This window comes from Capricornis sumatraensis, chromosome 1 (assembly GCF_032405125.1).
Source record: "Capricornis sumatraensis isolate serow.1 chromosome 1, serow.2, whole genome shotgun sequence".
NCBI lineage: Eukaryota > Metazoa > Chordata > Mammalia > Artiodactyla > Bovidae > Capricornis > Capricornis sumatraensis.
The window spans coordinates 20,834,556-20,843,917 of NC_091069.1; the positions used below are offsets into that span (position 1 = coordinate 20,834,556).

The window sequence follows — 9,362 nt, forward strand, 5'->3', positions numbered from 1 at the left end:
CGCATTGCAGGCAGACGCTTTACCATCTGAGCCACCGGGGAAGCCCCTAACGTGAGGAAAAGGGTGAATTAGACCCATGTGAGGTCCTTGGATGGAGAAGGCGATGGCACCCCACTCCAGTACTCTTGCCTGGAAAATCCACGGATAGAGGAGTCCATGGGGTTGCGAAGAGTTGGACACAACTGAGCGACTTCACTTTCACTTTTCACCTTCATGCATTGGAGAAGGAAATGGCAACCCACTCCAGTATTCTTGCCTGGAGAATCCCAGGGACGGGGGAGCCTGGTGGCTGCCGTCTATGGGGTCACACAGAGTTGGACACGACTGTAGTGACTTAGCAGCAGCAGCAGCAGAGGTCCTTGGAAAGGCAGTGTGCAACAGTGGAAAAGGCTAGACTTCGTAGGTAGACACATGTGGGCTCTGATCTGATTCTTGTCATTTCCTGCTTAGTTACTCTTGTTGGATTCCTTATTTCTCAAATGAAATGGTAACCCTGACCTCACAAGGTGTAGCAGGAGAGAAAAAGGCAGGGCACAACTTTTGAAAGAATGACATAGCCCAAGATCATAACATGAACTGATTGGAATCAAATGGGACCAAGATGGCAGATGAGACTAGACCTTGATCCTCAATCAGGAAATGAAACGACTCACCTAGAGGTGCCCTGACCGTTCCAAGGCACTGTTAAAAGGCCGAGCAGTGGGTGGTGGCCCAAATCCTGGAAATCTCTGCCCATATCCAAAAAAAATTTGGAATAATCCTCCCACTCATTAGCATATGAAATTAGCCAGCCTATAAAAACTAACCATGCCACATTTCATGGCTGCACTCGCCCTCTGTGATGGCCCACACTTATCTGTGGAGTGTGCTTCTCTCTGAATCTGAATAAATCCACTTCTTACCTATCTCTTTGTCTCTCACTGAATTCCTTCTGTGATGAGACATCTAGAACCTGAACTTCATTAGGTCCTGAAATCAGGTAACATGGATATTGGCTGGGTTTGAGTCCCAGCCATGTGGGTTCAATTCCCAAGCAGAGTTTTGGCTGGGTTTGAGTCCCAAGCAAGGTTTTGGCTGGGTTTAAGTTCCAGCTGATTTGAACCAGTCTGTTGTTCTATGTCTGGTTCTAACTGTTGCTTCTTGACTTGCATACAGATTTCTCAGGAGGCAGGTAAGTTGGTCTGGTATTCCCATCTCCTGAAGAATTTTCCACAGTTTGTTGTGATCTACACAGTCAAAGGCTTTGGCATAATCAATAAAGCAGGAGTAGGTGTTTTTCTGGAGAAGGCAATGGCAACCCACTCCAGTACTCCTGCCTGGAAAATCCCATGGACGAAGGAGCCTGGTAGGCTGCAGTCCATGGGGTCGCTGAGTTGGATATGACTGAGCAACTTCATTTTCACTTTTCACTTTCATGCATTGGAGAAGGAAATGGCAACCCACTCCAGTGTTCTTGCTTGGAGAATCCGAGGGATGGGGGAGCCTGGTGGGCTGCCTTCTATGGGGTCACACAGAGTCAGACATGACTGACACAACTTAGCAGCAGCAGCAGCAGCAGCAGGTGTTTTTCCGGAACTCTCTTGCATTTTTGATGATCCGACAGATGTTGGCAATTTGATCTCTGGTTCCTCTGCCTTTTCTAAATCCAATTTGAACATCTGGAAGTTCACGGTTCATCTACTGTTGAAGCCTGGCTTGGAGAATTTTGAGCATTACTTTGCTAGCATGTGAAATGAGTGCAATTGTGTGGTAGTTTGAGCATTCTTTGGCATTGCCCATCTTTGGGATTGAAATGAAAACTGACCTTTTCCAGTCCTGTGGCCACTGCTGAGTTTTCCAAATTTGTTGGCATATTGAGTACAGCACTTTCACAGCATCATCTTTTAGGATTTGAGATAGCTCAGCTGGAATTCCATCACCTCCACTAGCTTTATTCATAGTGATGTATCCTGAGGCCCACTTGACTTCACATACCAGGATGTCTGACTCTAGATGAGTGATCACACCCTCGTAGTTATCTAGGTTGTGAAGATCTTTTTTTGTATAGTTCTTCTGTGTATTCTTGCCACCTCTTCTTAATATCTTTTGCTTCTGTTAGGTCCACACCATTTCTGTCCTTTATTGTGCCCATCTTTGCATGAAATGTTCCCTTGGTATCTCTAATTTTCTTGAAGAGATCTCTAGTCTTTCTCATACTATTGTTTTCCTCTGTTTCTTTGCATTGATCGCTGAGGAAGGCTTTCTTATCTCTCCTTGCTATTCTTTGGAACTCAGCATTCAAATGGGTATATCTTTCCTTTCCTCCTTTACATCAATGTACATCAAAGCTGTATATTGTCACCCTGCTTATTTAACTTACATGCAGAGTACATCATGCAAAATGCCAGGCTGGATGAAGCATAAGCTGAAATCAAAATTGAAGGGAGAAAGATCAATAACCTCAGATACACAGATGACATCACCCTTATTGCAGAAAATTGAAGAGGAACTGAAGAACCTCTTGATGAAAGTGAAAGAGGAGAGTGAAAAAGCTGGCTTAAAATTCAACATTCAAAAAACTAAGACCATGGCATCCAGTCCTATCACTTCATGGCAAATAGATGGGGAAACAATGGAAACAGTGACAGACTTTATTTCTTGGGGCTCCAAAATCATTGCAGATGGTGACTGAAGCCATGAAATTAAAAGACGCTTGCTCCTTGGAAGAAAAGCTATGACCAACCTAGACAGCATATTAAAAAGCAGAGACATTACTTTGCTGACAAAGACCTGTCTAGTTAAAGCTATAGTTTTTCCAGTAGTCATGTGCACATATGAGAGTTGGACTATAAAGAAAGCTGAGTGCCAAAGAATTGATACTTTTAAACTGTGGTGTTGGAGAAGACTCTTGGGAGTCCCTTGGACTACAAAGAGATCCAACCAGTCCATTCTAAAGGAGATCAGTCCTGAAAATTCATTGAAGGGACTGATGCTGAAGCTGAAACTCCCATACTTTGGCCACCTGATATGAAGATCTGACTCCTTGGAAATGACCTTGATTCTGAGAAAGATTGAGGGCAGGAGGAGAAGGGGATGACAAAGGATGAGATGGTTGGATGGCATCACTGGCTTGAATGACATCAGTTTGAGTAGGCTGTGGGACTTGGTGATGGACAGGGAGGCCTGGCATGCTGCAGTCCATGGAGTCGCAAAGAGTCGGACATGACTGAGTGACTGAACTGAACTGACTGAGTCCCAACCAGAGTGAATTCAAGTCCCAGACTGGATGTTGGCTGGGTTTGAGTCCACCCTGTGGGTTCAATTCCCAATATGTGATAAATGGTTTCAAAGGTACCATGAAGTTCAAGTAACACATCTCTAAGAGCCAAACACTGGCAGGCACAGAATAGAAAGTCAATAATTATTGATTTTCTCTCTGACCCCACTGTGACTTCACAGTCTCTCTAGCAGACAGAGTTGCATGATGGTAGGGTTTTTTTTTTTTATGTTCTTTACTTATGTGCATCTGAGAAAACATTTCAATGCAAATATGCCCCACAGATTATTATGAAAGGCCATTTAATATGTACCAAATAAAAATACTAAAAGGAAGATCTATTGCTTTGCTTAGTGTCACTTCATTATATTATACAGAAAGAATTAGAGTTAGTTTCTTTCTCTGCCATCACCTTTCTGTTCGATTTTCTCACACCAGGTGTTCACATTCCAGAGAGAAAATTTCCTCTCCTCAATCTGACATTTTCCAACGTGTTGATACATACCCAGTGGAGTGATTCTACAGAAGAGGGTGCCACTCACAGCTCTGACCTGAATGAAGTGGCTCCCTGAATTCTATTTATGTCCTAATGAATATACTCAGGTTAATGGTGTCAAAGTCTTGCTAAGCACACCTGGAGCTGAGAGTACAGTATGGGTCTGGAGTGAGTCTGAATTTTCCTTCCACAAAAATAATTTTGGCAGATGGGGATCAATATCTTCCTCCCATATGTTTTAAATTCTCTATAAAGGATAACTGAAGACACCCATCTCAGCAGTGCTGTTCGATGTGAATGCCTTCAGCAATTCTAAAAAGGTAATTTGGAAAAGAAGGAGACGAACACTTGGCTCATGTCTACTATGTATCAAGGCTGTGTTATGTACCTTTGCATATGTTATCTCATGTAATCTGCACAACAGCTTGGTGGGGAAGCGAATGTTGGGCTTGCTCTTGCTGCACAGGAGACCGAGGCTCAGAGAGGTTAAGTTACTTGCTTAGGATCACATAGTCGTTATCAGCGCATCCGGGTTCCGAAGCCTGTGTCATCTGACTGCAAAGCTTGCTCTCTTGAGTCTCAATCTTATACTCTGCCCACTTCATCTCTAATTTTCTGCCTCTCCCACCTCCAGGCTTGTTTTCATTGAGAACCTGGGCTAAATCAGTGGAGAAACCCGAAACTCTGAGACCAGATTTGGAAAGAACCTTCTTGGCCCAAACTTACACTTGGACCACCTCCATTTCATCTTCAGTTAGACTGCGTCAGTGTCCTTATTTCCTTGTGTGTAAACGGAAGCAAAGTTGGACAGAGGTGTCTGTGCCCTTGGACCTGGGGAGATTTTGCCTCTATTCTAGGAAATGCGTCTCTTTCTCGGGAGGTGAGAGGGAGGCAGTTCCTGCCAGGGGAGATGGATTCTTTCCATTGCTGACTGATCATCTGGGCAGCCTCCCAGCTGAGCTCTCAGGGCGGCTCCTCCGTGCTCTGTTGCTTGGTTCCTGTTGGGGTTAGATTTGGCTCTGGGTTTCCCTCTCCCCATTAATCTTCATTTTAGTTTGTTGCTATAAAGATACATCTTGAAACATTCAAGAAGTGAAGGAGGAGTTCATCCGTGTCACAGACAGCATGCTTCAAGGGTTGCTATTCCATCAACCTGGCCAACTTGGACGTCAAAGCATATACCCTGGGAGGAAGTGGCCTTGGAGGTTTTCCTTGCTTTTCACCATGTCCTCACCTCCAAATTTGTCTAGAAGAGCAATAACCCATTTTATTATTGAGTTGATGACCAAGAGGACAGGAATGCCTTCTATGGCTCTGAGAGCGTCTCTGATCCCAGGGTATTCCCAACTATCACGGTCCCCAGACCATATGCCTTCAGCACTTCACTGTGTGAAGTACTCTGCCTGGAGCCAGTGGGTCTCTTCCAGACCCTGCAGACCCACTGGCAGTACCCTTGAGGTCCATGTCGTTATTATGAATCAGTCTCCTTGGCCTCAGGACTCTGCTTCTGCCTCTCACACATTTGTTAAACTCATAAGCGCGGCTAGCCACTAACTGTACACCTGAGGTGAGGTGAGGTGAGGTGAAGTCGCTCAGTCATGTCCAACTCTTTGCGACCCCGTGGACTGTAGCCTACCAGGCTTCTCCGTCCATGGGATTCTCCAGGCAAGAATACTGGAGTGGATTGCCATTTCCTTTTCCAGGGGATCTTCCCAACCCAGGGATCGAACCCGGGTCTCCCGCATTGGAGGCAGGCGCTTTAACCTCTGAGCCACCAGGGAAGCCTATATGTCCTATATTTCTTTAGGGGGAATTCCAGATATGGGAGAAGTTCTGACAACTGGAAACTTTGGATTGAATGAAGACGCCTTCCTTAGAAAGTGGAGCACTTTTGATGTAGAGGAATTAGAGTCTTGGGAGAGTGTGTTCCCTAATTTCAGCTTCCAGAAAAATGCCTTCATGGGGCCAGAAGAAAAGGGGATTAACACTAACTGAGTTCCTGCAGTCGAGTTCACGTGTTCATGGCCCTGGCTATCTACTTTATTTACATTGGGGCTTCCCTGGTGACTCAGACAGTAAAGAGTCTGCCTTCAGTGCAAGGAGACCCGGGTTCAATTCCTGGGTTTGGAAGATTCCCTGAAGAAGGAAATGGCTACCCACTCCAGTATTCTTGCCTGGAGAATTCCATGGACAGAAGAGCCTGGTGGGCTACAGTCCATGGGGTCACAAAGAATCAGACATGACACACTGTCTGATTTAATCTGTGGCGAGCATAGCCCTATTTTGCAGAAAGGGAAACTCAGGCTCAAGGAAAGTAAGTGGGTGAGCATGCAGAACTTTCAAATGGGATTGTGCCTAGAAAGACTGAGTGGAAGCTATCGTCAGGCTGCTAAGATGTTTCACAAGGTGATTAGTGTTGAGGCACAATTTTTATGGCTTAAGGTATAACCTTTAGCTTTCTGGTTGAATCAGTTCACCAAGATTATGCACCATCTCTTGGGGCAGACTCACATTAACCAAACTTATAAAGGGCTTATGTAAAAAACCACAGTGTCAATGTATTAAGTGAAAATGGGAGTCACACCGCACACAATGGCCAAAATACTTGCAGTGACCCAAATGGCACCTTCTCTTCTTGTTGGCAAGTTACACTGGAAAATAAATTATAATTGGAAGGTTCCTTGATGAAAATACAGGGTATGATTAGGTAGTTATGCAATGCAAGTAGTTATCCCATGGCCTTGGACTCTAGTGGCCTCCGGCCCCCATTTTCATAAAGGGGCTAACTTTTGCCACAGAAGTTGGACAGACTGACCCTTAGACCTGGATTCCATCTCCCCTGGTCATTACTACCCTGTGACTCTCCACTTCCAGGAATGACTGAGTGCTCCTCTGCTTAACTTGAATTATATTAATGTCACCAGTCATTAATACCTTGGCTTACAAGCCATTCTATTTTTTTCCCAGTTATCTTTCAACCTTTCAGCTCTGACCTGGTATTTACAGTGCTATTAATAACTCTGCTATTTATTCTCCAATTGCCAAATTGTTGGCAACCCCCATAGCTTTCCCTTGTAGAGATCATTTCTATGCTGTAGGATTTGGGGAATGGTTAAGTGAGAGACAGTATATGGTAAGAGAGCCCAGAGTGAGGCAGCTGATTAGTTAGTTCTTTTCTTTTCTTTCCAGAGGGTTCAATTCAGTTCAGTTCAGTTCAGTTGCTCAGTCGTGTCTGTCTCTTTTCGACCCCAGGACTGGCAGCACGCCAAGCCTCCCTGTCCATCACCAGCTCCTGGAGTTTACCCAAACTCATGTCCATCGAGTCGGTGATGCCATCCAGCCGTCTCATCTTCTGTCGTCCCCTTCTCCTCCTGCCCCCAAATCCCTCGCATCATCAGAGTCTTCCAATGAGTCAACTCTTCTCATGAGGTGGCCAAAGTACTGGAGTTTCAGCTTCAGCATCAGTCCTTCCAATGAACACCCAGGACTGATCTCCAGAGGGTTAAAACTATATAAAAAGGCCTTACCTAGATCACTATCTCACTGATGTCAGAAGACAGAGTTAAATTATGATTTCTACCTCACATCACAAACTGTGGAGCAGGGAGAAGTTTTTCCCTCACTTAAAAAGAGACTATTTGCTAGCAACGATGGTCTCTCTTTCTACGTATGTGACTCTGATTACATCTTATAGAATCTCCATGTTGGAGACCATTTTTTCTCAAGCCGACTGCCTGTCAGTGGAGCTGGTCCAATGTCATCAGAAGAGAAGCAGCATCACTAGCCAAGGAGGACCTGACATTTCCTTCTGCTCACACTTAGCTTTAGGAAAGCCTTTACTGCTGCCAAACGTCAGTGTCTACAGTGATACCTTGAGTTTGGGCTTCCAAGAGGGGAAAGAGCAAGAAAGATGGCACCTAACTACCCATACAAGGCATCATGGTGTTGACCAAGGTAGACACTCAAGTTCTCTGCCTCTCAGACTTTGTATTTCTCCATTTAAAGAGTGAGGTGGTACTCTCCTGATAATATCAATTAATATGATCATTAATAAACAACACTTCAAAGTGTTTCATACTTGATTATCACATTTGATCCCTGATGAGGGTTTTTAAAATTTTCATCCCATTTCATAAATTAAAAAAACGGACAGCAGATGCATCATATAGCCATTGAATTAGCAGAGAACATATCTCTGTTGACTCTAAATTCAGGACTCTTTTCAGGATTCCATGTTTTTTCCTCATTTCTGGGCTCAAGTTCACCTCTGGCCCTTCGAATGAGTTTAGTGTGAGGACTAGGAAACACATAGCGTGGGTCACTGTCCAGGTTAATTTTATGTGTCAACTTGCCTAGACCACAATACTTGGGTATTTGGTTAGATGTTATTTCAGATGGTCCTGTGAAGATATTTTTTAGATAAGGTTAACACTTACATCTTGGAGAAGGCAATGGCAACCCCCTCCAATACTCTTGCCTAGAAAATCCCGTGGGAGGAGTCCATGGGCTCACGAAGGGTTGGACATGACTGAAGCGATTTAGCAGCAGCAGCAGCAAAACTTACATCTGGAAATGCAGGAGACCCCGGTTTCATTCCAGGGTCTGGAAGATCCTCTGCAGAAGGAATAGGCTACCCTCTTGTATTCTTGGGTATCCCTGGTGGCTCAGATGGTAAAGAATCTGCCTGCAATGTGGAAGACCTAGGTTCAGTCCCTGGGTTGGGAAGATCCACTTGAGGAGGGCATGGCAATCCACTTCAGTATTCTTGCTTGGAGAATTCCATGGGCGGAAGAGTCTGGCTGGCTACAGTCCATGGGGTCTATATTCAGATGAGATTTTGAACTTAGAGTTGGTGCTGGAATGGATTAAGAATTTAGAGGCTGTTAGGATGAGGTGAGTGTATTTTATATGTGAGAAGAACGTACATCTCATGGGACCAGAGGATGGAGTGTTATGGGTTGGATGGTGTCTGCCGAAATTCGCAGGTTGAAGCCCTAGTCACACAGGACCTCAGAATGTGGCCACATGGGGAGACAGGGCCTTTAAAAAGTTAACTATGGTGAAGTGAGTCTCTACAGTGGGCCCCATTCAGTAAGACTAGTGTCCTTCTGAGAAGAGGAGATTAAACTCCGATGTATAGACTGAGGGGGGCCCATGCGCAGACACAGTGAGCAGACCATCTGTCAGATCAAGAAGAGAGGCTGAGGGAGAAACCAAACCTGCCAGGGTCTTGAGCTTGGACTTGAAGCCTCCAGTTCAGTTCAGTTCAGTTCAGTTGCTCAGTCACGTGTCCAGCTCTTTGCTACCCCTTGGACTGCAGCACGCCAGGCTTCCCTGTCCATCACCAACTCCCAGAGCTTGCTCAAACTCATGTCCATCGAGTTGGTGATGCCATTCAACTATCTCATCCTGATGAGAAGCCTCCAGACCTGTGAGAAAATAAGTTTCTCTTGTTTAAGCCACCCAGCCTTTGGCATTTAGTTATGGCAGCTGAACAAGCTAATAGGTTACCAACATCAATTAAATAATTTAGTGGGAAGGGGAGTTAGCCACACAGTTTTATTGGCATGAAGATGACAAATCTTGGTTATTTGATCAATTTTGTTATTT

At 44.8% G+C, this 9,362-nt stretch overlaps 1 non-coding gene across 1 annotated transcript; it reads right to left on the reverse strand.

The window, feature by feature from the left end:
- Window positions 1–5,461: 5,461 nt before the first annotated feature.
- Window positions 5,462–5,533, reverse strand: TRNAW-CCA (transfer RNA tryptophan (anticodon CCA)). Its single transcript has one exon. It is a non-coding gene; the product is annotated as a tRNA-Trp (tRNA).
- Window positions 5,534–9,362: the final 3,829 nt, after the last annotated feature.